The 15,295-nt window shown below is 42.5% G+C and overlaps 4 non-coding genes across 4 annotated transcripts; all 4 read right to left on the bottom strand.

The window, feature by feature from the left end:
• Positions 1-1,934: 1,934 nt before the first annotated feature.
• trnai-aau lies at positions 1,935-2,008 on the bottom strand. The gene has a single exon. It is a non-coding gene; the product is annotated as a tRNA-Ile (tRNA).
• Positions 2,009-2,292: 284 nt separating this feature from the next.
• On the bottom strand, positions 2,293-2,365 carry trnar-ucg. Its single transcript has one exon. It is a non-coding gene; the product is annotated as a tRNA-Arg (tRNA).
• Positions 2,366-2,702: 337 nt separating this feature from the next.
• trnai-aau lies at positions 2,703-2,776 on the bottom strand. The gene has a single exon. It is a non-coding gene; the product is annotated as a tRNA-Ile (tRNA).
• A 314-nt stretch (positions 2,777-3,090) lies between these two features.
• On the bottom strand, positions 3,091-3,163 carry trnar-ucg. Its single transcript has one exon. It is a non-coding gene; the product is annotated as a tRNA-Arg (tRNA).
• Positions 3,164-15,295: the final 12,132 nt, after the last annotated feature.

Genomic DNA, 15,295 nt, shown 5'->3' with positions numbered 1-15,295 from the left:
TACCTTGGGGATTTAGACTGAGTTGCAGTTTCCCTAGTGTGCATGGTCCATGAGTCCAAAACCACACACAAAGACTGAAACACATTAAAACTTTGAGAGATTAGCCACCCTAACCCCAGCGACAGTCACAGAGCAGCAAACCTATTTGGGCTCATTTGTCACTGTAGTTGCTCCCTAAAGGCCTCCACATTGTCCTCAAATGTGTTGGGGCCATGTAAAGTTTGAATTAGACCAGGCGCCCAACTGAAACCACTGGGGTAAAATTAGGCATGAGGGCCAGTTTTCTCTCACTGCCTCTTTTAGGGGATTAGATGGCATTTAAAGTTATTGGAAGGACAAATATGCATGATTAAAATGGCTGATTATTCTGCAAAATGGTGGCGTATTTTATTGGCCTCACCTAAAAGGGGGGGGGGGGGTTTGGGGGGAAGGGGGGCTAAGAGGGTTGTGGGGCTGTTCAGGGCTGCTCACTCAAGTTCCTGGGTGAGATTATAAATCTGTGGATAGCAGGCGGTGAACTGTTAGTGAACCTTTAGGGCCAGCATTAGAACAAAGTGTGTTAGGGTTAGCTGGCCATTTAGGTACTTTTTGTAGTTTTAGTGCTGTGTTTTCTTAGAGTAACCTCCAGGGCAGTAAAAGAAGGGGTCGATTAAAGTGAAGTTAGCAAAGGTATCAAATGACACTCATGGATTCCCAAATTAGATGGGGATACTTTCAGACTGAACTAGCCTCTATCAAGGTCAGTAGGTACTCCTTTGTAAAGATATTAGTATTGACTGTTTTTCCCAAGATATGTTTCCATTCAAGAGTGATTAAAAGCAGAGGTGGGAATTGCTCCATGTTCCTGCTAGCCATCAAAAACAAGTGCTAAAGAAAAATACAGGAGCAGCAATGCCAGAAAGTCTTGTTGGTGGCCCTCAATAAAAAAACAGGCTAGGAAAACACTTCTGTTTACTAATTGGACCAGTAGCCGTGGTAACAGAGTGACATCATGTCATCGTTAACAGGTGCCTCATCCGGTTGGCTGTCCATGGGAAAGTTTTAATTACAGGTTCCCGATCACTCGTCTGCAATAGTGCAGGCCAGCGATTAGTTGCTAGTTAAGGGCTGTTGTCAATGTTTACGAGGTGTCAGAGGGACGGGAGGCAGGCCTGCTGTTACTCCACTGGGTCAAAGTCAGAGGTCAGAGAGAGGGAAAGAGAGAGCGGGGGTCTGACCAGAGTACAGGCCAATAAACTGGAGGAAATGATGCTGACCACTGTAATTGCTACCACAGTTTGCCTGTTTGTTACTTCATGTTTTCAGTTGTGTTTGTCTGGTAGTTGTCAGAATATCTCAAACTCTACTTGACAGGTTCAGTGAAGTGTGGCGAAAGGTTAGCCAAGAAGCCAAGGAAGAAGTGAATAGTTTTCGGAATGGATAGCGCCTTCACATTTCCTTGATCCAACATGTATCTCATCATACAGTAAGGCCACGCTTTAGCTAGAAGACCATTTCATAGGGATGTTAATGTCCGCCTATTGGTCTAGCATGAAATATCTCAACTACTATTATATCAAACTTTATACAGAGATCCATGGTCTCACCACCACCAGCAGGTCACAGTTTTCATTCAGTAATGTATCTCAACACCTATGGAAATGGACTGGCAAAAAAGTTTGTATAGAAATTTGTGGTGAGGTTGACATTTCAATTCAATGCAATTCAATTTTATTTGTATAGCACCAAATCATAACATACATTATCATTATCATTTGTGGTTTTGAGTTAGAGAGAGGAGGATCATGGTTTTATTGATAGCGTCAATCATGACAGCACTGACAGCTTTCATTTTAATGGCTGTTTTAATTTAAATAGATCTGAAGTCTCCATTAAGCATGATGGGTGTTTCTGTCTGATGCTTCAACAGCAAGAACCTTAAGTGTTGATGATACTGGCCAGTATGGGGATCGAACCCATGACCTTGGCGTTATTAGCACCACGCTCTAACCAACTGAGCTAACCGGCCGGAGTTTTCACACAGTTTGCTCTAGACTGAAGCATAGACAGAACAAACCACACCTTCTGTGGAGAGGAAATAGCAAAACTGAAACAGAGCTTTCTTATTACGCAATAGATAGTGGCATTCTCCAGTGTATTTATTTGTGTGGAGCAAAGTCAGAAATATTTCCTCAAGCTTTGTATCAACACCCCAAACTTCAGCAAACTCCTGTAGCTTTAAGTGTTGCTGACTAAAGCAGGAAAGGATTCCTTCAAAGACATTAGATACAGCAATGCATAAGGTGCAAGATCCAACCATGAAGGGACTCGAACCCTCAATCTTCTGATTCGAAGTCAGACGCCTTGTCCATTAGGCCACATGGTCACATGATTATCCTAGATAATTTCGATGGACCTGTTCATCAGCTGTGGCCACCAGGGTGGTGTCTTTAGAGAGCGCCACATAATAGAGAGCTACAATCTTCTGATTGACCACATTCACACATCATCTTTTAAAGGGCTTTGCCATCTCTTACTGTTCTGACCTTTACATTATGCTAACACCAAAAGTACAAGTTGGACAAAATAGAGAGAGAGAATGGAAAATCCAAAATGTTTTTGATAGCCTACCATCCATCATGACAGCAATGAAGTACCCTGTGAAAGTGATGGGTGTTTCTGTCTGAAGCATTAACAGGTAGGGTCTTAAGTGTTAATGCTATTGGCCAGTATGGGGATCGAACCCATGACCTTGGCGTTATTAGCACCACGCTCTAACCAGCTGAGCTAACCGGCCTGATTGTGCACACAATTTGCTCCAGAATGAAGCGCACACAGAACAAACCACAGTGACTCTATTGTGCATGTTTAGTTTGGTGTGATCATCTCCACCTTCTGTGGAGGGGAATTGACAAAACTGAAACAGAGCTTTCTTATTAAGCGTAGTGGCACTCTCTTGTATGTTTGTCTGGGGAAGTATTCTCTCAAGCTTTACATCAATATCCAAACTTCAGCTGACTACTGTGGCTTTAAATGCCTTTCAGCAGGGAAGATGGTTCCCTGTGATTCCTTCAAACCCATTAGATAAAGCAACACATAGCATGCAACATCCAACCATGAAGGGACTTGAACCCTCAATCTTCTGATCCGAAGTCAGACGCCTTGTCCATTAGGCCACATGGTCACATGGTCACATGGTCACATGAACATGCGTACTGCCTTTTGATGGAGCTATGTTTTGGATTCTTATGAACGTTTCATCAGCTGTGATCACCAGGGTGGTGTCTGTATAGAGCGCAAAATGATAGAGAGCTTGCTCAGCATATGAGAGGTAGTGACATTCTGCAGTACATTTGTTCCACTCCTCCAGACTGGTCAGTAAACAGCTGTTAATGCTAACGCTGACTACGTAGCAATAGCAAAACTTACAAATAGTTCCTTTAACCTTTCAAACTTGTCAGCTACTCGAAAAACATAGTTTCCGTCAACCAGTCAGCATGACTGCCTATCACTAAGCTTATTTTGTTACAGTTTCTTTTATCCTACAGTAATGAAAACACATAGTTTACATATCACACTTTGTTACTCAACAGTTTTATCCTCTTTAACACACCTCTCATCCACTTTCTCTCTTTACTATGTGCACAGTGCTGCTCCATACGGCCCACAATACCTGCCACAGACCTCCATGCAATGCTTTTAGAATTAAGGGTTTTCTGGAGACACATTTGTTTCCCTCACAGGATGGCTGTGGCACAGTATCAAAACAAGCAAATACAAAAGTATCTCACATTCATCATCGGGACAGATGTTTGTATCTCCTGTGTGTGGGTATGGAGGTGAGAGGGGACAGCAGGATCAGCCTAGATTCCACAACAACACTGAACAAGATGGAGTAGCACAAGAGAAGGGAATGACTCCTTTCTCTCTCAGAGGAGGTCCTATCTATCAGAGGCAGAGGGGGAGAGGCAGCATCTATCATGGCCAAACCCTGGCTCCCTGCTCTGCTTGCAGGGTAGTTAGAGACCCCCGCCTGGCTGACTTGCAACAAACCAATCAGCCGATGAAATATGGAGATGCTGTGACCAATAAAGAATACAGAGATGAATAATCTGTCACCACTTACTGTGTGTGTCTGACTAATCCCTGTTGCATCACTGTTATTCAGTCCGTATTTATTTGCAGTTTGAAGTTGTAGCTACAGAGGCCGAGGAGGCAGAGTTGCTTCAGAGGAAAGAATAATCTCTTGGGTTGAGGCCTCGAGCAATGTCCACAGAGATCTAACTGATCCAGAGAAATAATTTGTCTCTATAAATGCTCTGTCCTATAGACACAGTTACACTTAGGTCAACTGGTTGCTCTATAAGCCTGCTTTCCTTTTTTTTTTTTTTTTTTGCTGGGTCCATATGCAGTTTTCTGCATCTTTTTTTAGCTGTAGCTACATACCATGAACACTGTCTCTGGCTGCCTTTTCTAGCTGATATCCTAATTGTGTTTGCTGGATAATTGGACCTATCACTGTTTGAATGAAAGGGCTAACTGACAGTCAGCTGGTTTGCAAGTCACAACTCATCTTTGGTCAACTTTAACCTGTGAGTTTGTATGGTTGGTACTCAACACTGTTTACTCTGCACAGTATGTCTTTATACCTATGTCTTACGTGTCACATTTCACGTGTGACATCATATTTTTTAAGTGCAGAGTGGCAGTGACAGTAAAAATGGCTGTGCCTTTATAGAAATGTGTCTAAAACTCCCGTCTGATATTTGTTCCAGGATGTTGGAAAATTGACATTTTTTTGTACGTCTCACATACAAAAGCTATAGAGGACGCAGACTGATAGGCAAACAGACATGCATGCATCCAGATAGACAGGCTTTTCACAGACAGAAGCAGCTGAGCGTTTGGTGTCTTGCTCGAGGACACTTCAGTAGGCTATATTACTTTTAGGGGATAAAACGGGCTGCTTCATTTCGGGGGAGGCAGTCATCATGAAGGGCCCTGTGCCATGCAAAATCAGCAAAGCATAATATGCTGAAAGGTTTTAAAGAGCCTCCGCGAGCAGCACACCAGTTTAAACCATCTATAGAGAATGGAGCATCCACTGGGATCTATTTGGCAAACGTGTCTGGCCACAAAGAGACTGAGCAGAAAGCATAGTTTCTCTGTGATTTCTTCTCTCTCTGTCTGCCTTTATTTCACTCTGCATCTCGGTTTACCTCTCGCTCTCTCTGCTGCAGTCTAGACAGAGAGAGGAACAGAGGAGGAAGAGATGCTAATGCCAAGTCATGTGCTGTAGAGAGTGTAGGTGACACACACACACACACACACACATACACACACACACACACACAGCTGGTGAGGGCTGGTCGAGCAGTTGAAACAAACAAAGGTGGATTATGACAATTAGTGGCCTGGTCTGAACCCAGAGCTCATTGGATAGGAGCAATTAATCAGAGCTCTCAGTGACACACACACACACACACACACACACACACACACACACACACACACACACACACCCACACACGCACACGCAGCTAATGAACAGAGTAATATTCAAACATGTGGGAACCATTTCTCCGCCTACCTCCTGCTCTCATTATGATAACAGAGAGGAACACAGCAACATTTGGAAAAAGAAAACATGCCACTGAACTGTGATTAGCAGGCAACTCATTGTTGTAATGGACCAGGTGCAATACTGATAGGAAGAATAATGTGTGTAACTATTTGTGTGGTCTGACAGCTACAAAGCAGGACATTTAACTGTGAATGTTAGTTAGTAATTACATAACTAACAGATCACTGTCATTGTTGCGTAAAAACATTGTAACTTCAATTTTTTGTGACTTTTCATGCTCAGATGTCAATTACACAATCATGGAGTGATCAGTTTTACTACTGTATATATATGAACCATCATGTGGCTTTGGCTTCTGACTTTGCAAATGTCTTTTGTGGGACTGCGTTCAAAACATATAGCAGACCTTAAGGATCTGTTGGGTTCTTTTCTGTTCTTTCAACAATGCTGCAACAGACTGTATCTGTGTATTTAAATACTTACTTTTAAGTATTTTGTGTTTTTGTCTGTGCCTCTTTTTTAAGTTGATGACACTCAGTTTTAAAAAGGTGTCACATGCTTTTGTGCACCAATCAATGTGATGACCTTCACTGCCAGTCCTTGCCGACCCACCCCTTAACCAGAAGTACAGAATTACAAAAACAGCAACACCACTGAAATGAACTGTTTTCTTGTTTTTATTCACAAGTAACCAACTGCCGAAGCAGCCAATAGCACAAAGTTCAACTGCCAAAGCCACAAGAGCCTGAGTAAGATTGAGCAACACATAATCATGTTTGAAAAATGAAAGAACTGAGCAGGGAGGAAGAAAGAAAATGATTTGTTTGTTCATCTTAGTTCGTCTGCCTAACCACAAAAACGAGAACAGAATTTTAATGATGCTGTTTTACTTGCAGCATATCTAGTAAAATGTGTAACTGTTTTAATTCACCATCATTTATTTTAAATACTTCACCCCAAGCAGCGGTGACTAAAACACAAACGCTGAGGAGCAGCAGTGTTTTCTAGGGGTCAAGCCAATTTATTCCCCAGAACGTGCTCCGCCTGACTTCATGATAGTTCAGCTAATACAATAATCCATAATTCAAAAGCTGGAGGGAATGACTGCTACAGTTGCATATTCAAACACTCACGAAGGCACACCCACATGCACATGCATACATGCATGATTGATTCGTTCTACCGCAGATAAAGCCTGCAGGGGAGGTTTTTGCGGCCCCTGCGATTGCACATACGTGAACATATGAGTGTGTTGGTTATGTAAACACTGGTAGCCGAGGAAACGGAGGGTCAGCTGGTTTTGCTAACCTTTCCTTCTGCAGGCAAGAAAAATGCACAACCCTAGTTTTGAAGCAAGAGGGCTATTCATATGCAAGGCCATGTGTTTGTGGAGTTTGGGATGTGGCCTTGAAATTTACCAGTTGGTTGGAACAACTCACCCAGAACAACCCCCGTCCTCATGTGACCTGTGGATGGCAGAGTGCAGTGGTAGCCATTTTAGAGAACTCAGCTAATTCACTCAAACTGCATCAGGAACCTACAGAAATTGCTTTGTGAATTTTAAGGAGAGAAACATAACAGTTCATAAATTTGCACCTGGTTTAAACTCACATCTATATTGTGCATCAAACTCAGCTCTTACACTGTTTCCATTTTCTTAAGTCTTCTTCTTAGTCATATTAGTAGCACGTGTTCTTATAATTCCATCCGTTCGACCTCATATATCTCCCTCTGTGTTGCTGTCTTCCTCCGTTTCTGAGGTCATATCATCAATAACACCAATCACTTTCTGAATCTCAGAAGGCATAAAAATAGCCTCCTCTCTTGGACCCATGTCTTTATGAATATGAGTTACAGGTGCACAAATATCTGCATAAAGTCAGCGGTATGTTGAAACAAGAGCTCTGACATGATGTGATGACAGAAACAGGCAGAGGAGTAATAGAGACCGCATGGGGGGGTGAGTGAAAACAGCCTTTGCGCATCCCTCCATCTCTCGGGTTTGTGTCGTATCTCCACCCGTTTGGCCTCTGTTCGCTGGTCCTAGATACAGGCATGCAGGTGGAGCTCAACTCTCAGATACAGTTTCTCCTCGGTCGCTGACCGGGGAAGTAGTAGAAAAACACCTGAAGAGAACAGTAATAATATTCATATTTGATAATAGTAATAAGTAAGTAAGTGTATATGGCCTAAAAGTAATAAAAAAGTGATGAACTGTCAACTTTAAAGCTGCACTAATGTAATGGTTTTATATTAACAATGGGTCAAATTACTGTAGCTCATTGTTTTGGTTTTACAGCAACTTTATTATTTTGTTTCACTCCCACCGCTTTTATCAAATTTTAAGCCGCAGCAGTCAGCTGTTTTCTGTAACCCGCCATGTTGATGACTTGAAGTTCAGATTTAATTTGTGTACAGCACCAGCGACCTGCTGGGGAAAATATCCGTGTGGAAAAAAAAAAAGATAAACCCAGACATGTGTCTAATAAGTTGTTTTCTTGTGGACATCATAAAGGAAAATCTGTCCAAAAAAAAAGGTGTGTGGCACAACAATACGAACACACACATGAATATGAAAACACACATGCTCACCCTTGGACACCGTTCATCCGTAGCAACAAAGACCCGAGACCAAATGTGCAGCTTGGCCGGAGGTCAGCGTGAATCTGCAGATGTGTTTCCTGCTGGATCTGTAGGTCTGTCCCGTCCACTCTGATGCATCAGGCCAAGCAGCGGCCCACTGATATAGAAACCATGTGTGACATAATGTCCCAAACCACAAACATGACATCACCACGCTCAATAAATCTCTGGACAGCTCCCCCCCACCACACCACCACCTACACCACCACTCCAGCCCCCAACCCCAATCTTCCTCTTCTTCACCCATCCCGCTGTTGTTGCTGTTGTTTTTCCTCTGTTTTACAGTAACACAATTTCACACCTGGTAACCAGCCAGCTCAGCTACATGCGTCAGTACAAACACAAAATTACCTCCAGTTGACTGAGAAACAAGTGTTGCTCACCAGTTTTCCTAGTCCAGACTTCCTCAGCTTTTCCAGGAACCAGGAACCTTACGGTAACAAGTTGGCTTTGTTACAATCTGACATTATCTCCGGGCCAAACATGCTAACACCAAGCATGACCTTCAGTGAGGTCCTCCGTCATTACTACACACTTTGCATCATGTCTCTCACAAGCATACCTGATGTCATTAATAATATCAACTGTGCATAAATAATGGTTTCATATAATTAATAGTAACAAACTGACAGATACTGCACATGAGGAATGAATTTAGCTTTAATTAAAATGAAAGCAGATTAACAGAGATCAGTGACACAGTCAAACGTTATTCTTTAGCTGCAGTCTTTCCAAAGCACTTGAAATATGATCTTTGATCATTCTCTGTTGTTAATGTGACACTTTAAAGGAACTATGTGCAGAATTTGACACCTTCCAATTTCAGTGCACCACAGTGCACAGTGTTTACAGCGTACATTTAAATTTGCTGCAAAGAACCAGAGAAAAAAAAAATCATTTTGGTGAAGATCCAGATTGGTGTTTCTTCACACTGCTGGATAGAGAACTTGAAAAGTTTTCTTTTACTGTTTTCTCATGAACTCTTAAACTTTATGAATGGATCTAGCAAATATATCCTTATGATGAGGTTCTTTTCTTTCTCAGACTTTATTAATGTTTATCTTGAGAAAACAACTGTATAACAATAATAATAATAATAATAATAACAATAACAATAATAATAATAAACTTAATTTGTATAGCACCTTTCACACAAGAGCGCTTCACAACAAAGGAATGACCTGCACCAAGTGCTTCACATGAAAAGAAAAGACATGAAATGAACATAAAACATTGTCAAAAGTATTGATGTAATATGAAAAACATTAAAAACATTCATGTAAAATGAGATAAAATAATGAAGACTGAAATAAGAAGACATTTAAAAGAAGTGCTGAGCAGTGCAGAAATGTGGAGCAAAGTGCAATGCTATCTATATTGCTTAGCATGAGCAACGGAGAACCCTGCTGATTTAGCCTGGCATCCCTAAAACAGTGTTGTACTCACGATGGACAGTGGACGCAGCAGTACCAGAGGTGTCGCCTATTTTTATTCCACACATTCATCTTCCTTTGCAAAACCTTTTGCTTATTTGTCAAAATGCAACTCGACCAGTGACAGTTTGATTCAGGTGTGTTGCGGGAGTATCGCCTACTGCAGCTTTCAGCTGTTAGCCTCAAGTAAAGATGATAAGTGGCCAAAAGTCGGGAAAACGCACCTTTTTCTGACTCCACACCCCTTCATTTGCAGACTCATGCTGCAACCTACACTGCCTCAAGTGACATCACTTAAGGCGATTTATCATATTTTCCCTCTCCTGCTTTATAAAACTTTTTTCACATATGTTGTAGCCCTCCCCAACACCTGTGAACAGACTAGATGTGTTCATTCTATTGAGGTTCCCTTCAAATCATCACACCGACAAAGATGTGAAAGCAATACTTCAGCAGCTCGACAGCAGCCAACAACTGCTCTAACCTAGATGACCATAAAGGTCATTTGTCCCATACCCTTGGATATGACCCACAGGCGTACCAGCGGGAGTATTGGACCTTTGTCGTCATGGTAACAATACTAAACAAGCCTTTAAAGTTGTAGAGCGGGCATGGTTTGGTTAGGTTTTGGAAAAGATTGCGGTTTGGGTTCAGATAATGTACTTCCTTGAGGGTTAGAAGACTGTCGTCGCCATGGTTACGATAATAAACACACAGGTTAGGGTTAAGGTTGTCCAATGCATGATGGATAAAAAGAACGAGTGTTAGTTTCACAAAAGAAACAAACAGAAGTCTCGCGTGTGAAAGTCCTGTGTTCTGTCGATCCATCCATCCATCTAATTACCACGGCCACTAGAGGTCACCTCATAATGACGTGTAACTGCGGGTCATAATAAGCCGCTTGCACAGACGACCTGTGGAACTGTTTCCTCACAGGACGGTCTCACAGCAGCAGTTTACCCATCAGTCACAGTGCTGCGGTGCACCCTGCGTTTGACAGCGCTCACAAAAACAACACACAATCGATGCAGCCGTAAAGCTTCTTTGCTTAACCGCAGTGAACTGAGGACGTCCGTCTTACAGCACCTGAAAGGGCCTTATTAGCTGGCTCAGTGACAACAGCTTCATACTAAAGAGTTTAAGAGTGGGCAAGCTGCAGCCACTTACTGTACCGCCTGAGATGCCCCCCAGCTAACAGAGGTGGTGGTGCTCCACATGGAGGCTGAGTTAAGGCTTTATTGGAGGCTTTTCAAGGCCAGGGGTTGAGCCAGTAAGCTAAACAGATGTTCTCATAAAGCAAATACAATAGTGAGATGTCCAACCTCTGTGTCAGGGAGGAGGTGGAGATAGATTGATGCATTGTAGAAGGAAAGGAAAAGATCGGAGGGGTGGGGGGAGGGGTGGGGGGGCTTTTGAAGAGTGCCAGAGAAGTGGATCGATGGACAGATAGATGATGGGAACGGGGGATTTTGAAAAAGCTCTGCAGATTATCACGGACAAGGAAAACAACAGGAGAAAAGTCAGTCATAGCAGAAGCAGCAGATAAGTCAGCACAGACATTGTCCAACACACCTACGCTTTATTTTATGTCTTTTTTTCTCTGCCCGTCTTTTTTTAATTTTTTTTTTTAAAGCTTTTTCTTTGGGTTAGCTTTATTTCCCAGGGCTCTCTTCTCTTACCCACACACACACACACACACACACACACACACACATACAATCACACACACTTTCAGAACTATAGGCCCTGTTGAACTTTCTCCCCCAGGTCAAGCGGTGAAGGAGGACAAAGTGGTATCTATGCTCAGCAGTTCATATTTGTGTTGGAGGCGCCCCGCGGCCTGAGCTCCATGTTAGCTTGAGGTAATTACACCTATACACTACCAATATCCCCTCCCATTACTGCACACTAATGGGTCTTACTGCACACACACACACGAACACAAATACAATCACAGTCACACACACACACACACACACACACACACACACACCACTTTGTGCGGGCAGTAGAGGCCAGTGACAACATCAGTTAACTTCGATCTGTCACGTCAACGTTGCTGGTGTTTTTCTTTGGTCAAGCGCAAATCCCCACCACCCACCCCTCCCCTTAGAATTATTCAAGTGTGTGTGTGTGTGTGTGTGTGTGTGTGTGACGGGTCTATGAGGGAATTCTGCTTGTCACAGTGTTCAGAAAAGTTAATTATCGGGCTTTTTGAAATTACTTTACCTGGAAGGCTGCAGCGAGGAGGGAGGGGACACAGATCCCAGTAAACCCTCTTCTAACATTTCTTCCCTTTATTTTATAGTTAAAGTTATAATGTGTAACTTTTCCACATTAAATTGTCACGTCCTGTGTCCACCGAAGAGTGTCAGCGAATCACTGATTTTTAAGGTGAAACTGCTTTATTCTGTGTTTCACTGGCTGTTTGATTTGGAGAGGAGGAGACCTCTGCGGTAAAAACCTCCGGAATGACTGACACCTAAAGAATCCAAGCTGACGGCAATAGTGGTGAAGACAAAAACTCCCATGATCCCACGCTACTTCACAACATCACCCAACACCGTCTTTTGATATTATTGTTGATTGAGAAACCACTAGCAGCATCAGATGTTTAAAGAAAAAACAACTGATTTCTCCTCACACTTTGTGTAAGGAAATACTTAATAATATGTATGGGGAGTTGAGGTATTATTCAAAGATGGTTTCCCCAATGAGCCGTGTATTCACACCAGATAAAAAGCCTAAATTAACTGTGAAACTTTGTACATGTATACACATACAACTCCCCATAATGTATCCGAATGGACTCTATTACTTTCAATGTCGGATAGTTGCTGAGAATGCATGTGTCATTCTTTCAATACAACAAGACAGGAAATAAATCTTTAAAAAATAATTTGTCATCTGGGGAAACAGGCTGGAACAAGCCGCGTCTCGTTCTTAGATCCGTCCAAAAATAAACTCATTTGACGGCTTTATGAACTTTTCGCTCCGTGCTTTACGGCCCGGGAAAGCTCTGATCAGGTAGTAAATAACTGATGATTTATGCGCTCGGATCCCATCACTGCACCTCCGTGGCTCCTCCACAAGTGGGGATCAAAGCCAGGTATGTGCCGAGGTCAGCCGCCCTTCTGTCCCCAAACACACACAAATACACAGATTTGAATATTTGTATGTTTCAGTCTCTAGGATCTAGCAGGATTTGTCCCGGTTAAACCGTAGCAATAGATCAAAACTAGATGATACTCCCTCAGCACACTCTGTCTGCTCTGATAATATTTTAGATTTTCAAAACACAGTTAAACTCAATTCAGCATATCTGAGGGAGACAATGGTAGCCAACTCAGTTTTCCAGAGAAGTTCTTTTAGAAACTTGAGTGACGGATAAGATTTTAGTTTTGTCAACTCTTGGGATTTTACACGCTTTGTACGCGAAGATGTACAACCTGCAGTTGTTCTTATTTGTGTCGCCCTCTAAATTTCATACGAACACATATTCACTCATTCTTTTGACTGAGCGGTCCCTCGCACTCACACGCAATACAGTACGAACACACTCCCTCTCACAGATGGAAATGAAGCTCTGAGGCTCTAAGATGTGAAAACAGGTTGGAGACAGTGGGGTCAGATTTTAAGTGCTGTCTAATAGCGAATCCAGGTGACTGTGTAACTGATCCACTGCACAACAGTGAACAGTAAAACACACACCACACACGCACATTATTAGGCATACAAATGCCTGCACACCACAGATTGTTATGTATGTGCTGCTTCTGAAATAAAGAAAATACTATGCAGATAAAATGCTGAAGGACATCATAAGTTTTGACATTTATCATCTCTGCGGTGGAAAATGTATTAAACCTAGAGAAGGTATTGCCCTGCACTCCTGTAATGTATAACTATGGAGAAGGCACACACACATACACACACAAATGCACAAACAGGCATATGGTGGTGTCTGTACCAAACGTTGGGGTGTAAATGTGACTGGCCTGTAGCCAGCTCTGCACACTAAATATAACAGAGTGGTGGTTCAGCACTGAAAGATCTGAGCCAGGACGTAACTTAGCGCCTCTTTGAGCGAGCACAAGAAAAGGCCGACACACACGGTCGGATCCTTAATTGCACTCACATGTAAATAAATCACACACATTAGCAACAAACTGGCGAGGTTCTCGCTCCCCTCTGTTTAGTTGTGCACCTCTGCTGTGAGCTCTGGCTAAAGTCAAGTGCGAGTTGGTGAGGGACATTCAGATGGCAGTAATAATAATAATACAGCATGATCGTGGAAACTGCATAAATACATAACACATGCACAAAAACAGTCCCAAAGAGCACTGCGGCCATTTTCAGAGAAAGAAAAAGGTTCATTTTATCTGTGAATGTGTTGCTTTCACAGTAATTCAAATGTTCCAACATTATCATTTATCAATCAGTGACCGACTAAATCATCAGAAGGTTTCAGTACAGTAGTTGTGGACCCCCTTTCTTGCTGGTAGTGGGGGGTGATGACTGAAGCTTGACAAGAGCTTCTGCCGTCATTGTCTTTACAAGACAAGGTGTTATAATACGCCCTCTGAGCAGCGCTGCGTCTTCAGGGCGGACTGGAGGCTACAGTGAGTCGCTATCGTAAAGTGACGAGACAGGCTGAGGCTAGCTGGTTAGCGTGATAACTTCAGGTGAAGAAAAGACGAGATGGAGACAAGAGTTAACACTTGTGTTGCTTTCCACCGCTGCAGACGGCCCTTCACAAGTACAGGAATTGAGTTTGATGCTGAACTCGCAATGTTCCTTCTAGACTGCAAGTAAACAGCAGTTAATGCTAACGCTGGTATGCTATTTAACAATAGCAAAACTATAGGAAAAAATAGCTTCTTTAAAGTTTATATGGACTTAAAGATATCAATATTAATATGTTTATTGTCTTTATCACTGTTGTCCATTGCTGAACAGCTAAAACTGGCAGTAGTGAGTCACACACCAATGAATAAAGAGTACAAAGTAATCATGAAGTTATTGATATGTATCAGCAGTCACATTGGTCTCCAGTAGTCCGTGATCAGATGGCAAAGCAAAAGGAAAATGACGGCGAGTGCGTGTTCCCATTATGTTCATCCAGCTCTGGACACCAGGCTGTTCATCTGAAAGGCTGGGGAGTTTCAGGAAACTCTGTAAAGTTCTCTTCCCTCCTTTCCTTTCTGCCTTTGCCACCATATCCTGCAGCATGGAACCGGTTCTGGAGTCCAGCAGGTCCTGGTATAGTTGCCTTTTTAAGACATCCTCAGTCTTTGTCACAATGAGATGTACACTTCTGCAGCTTGGTCTCCTGCAATTTAGTTAAAATGACATAACACTCAATTCTTAAATTCATTATTTTGTTAATTGAATGTGTTAATTGGCTACAGCTGGCTCAGTAAGTAATAGTGGTTGTCTCTCAGAAAGAGGGTCCTGGGTTCCTCTGGCTTCTCTGTGTGGACTGAGTGTTGAGAATGACTGTCAAACGCTGCCAATTGCGTTCGCTGGAACACACGACCAAGCCGGAGGTACTGCTGGGATAAGGTCAGGCCACATCCAAAAATAATAATACTTAATAAGCTAAGACTTCAGTCAAACAATAAAACAGAGCAGTGTTTTCCTTTTTTCTCTTCTC

This window comes from Seriola dumerili, unplaced genomic scaffold (genome assembly GCF_002260705.1).
Source record: "Seriola dumerili isolate Sdu_G_001 unplaced genomic scaffold, Sdu_1.0 BDQW01000068.1, whole genome shotgun sequence".
Taxonomy (NCBI): Eukaryota; Metazoa; Chordata; class Actinopteri; order Carangiformes; family Carangidae; genus Seriola; species Seriola dumerili.
Note: the sequence above shows the minus strand (reverse complement) of the source record. Positions and strands in the feature narration are given on the sequence as shown.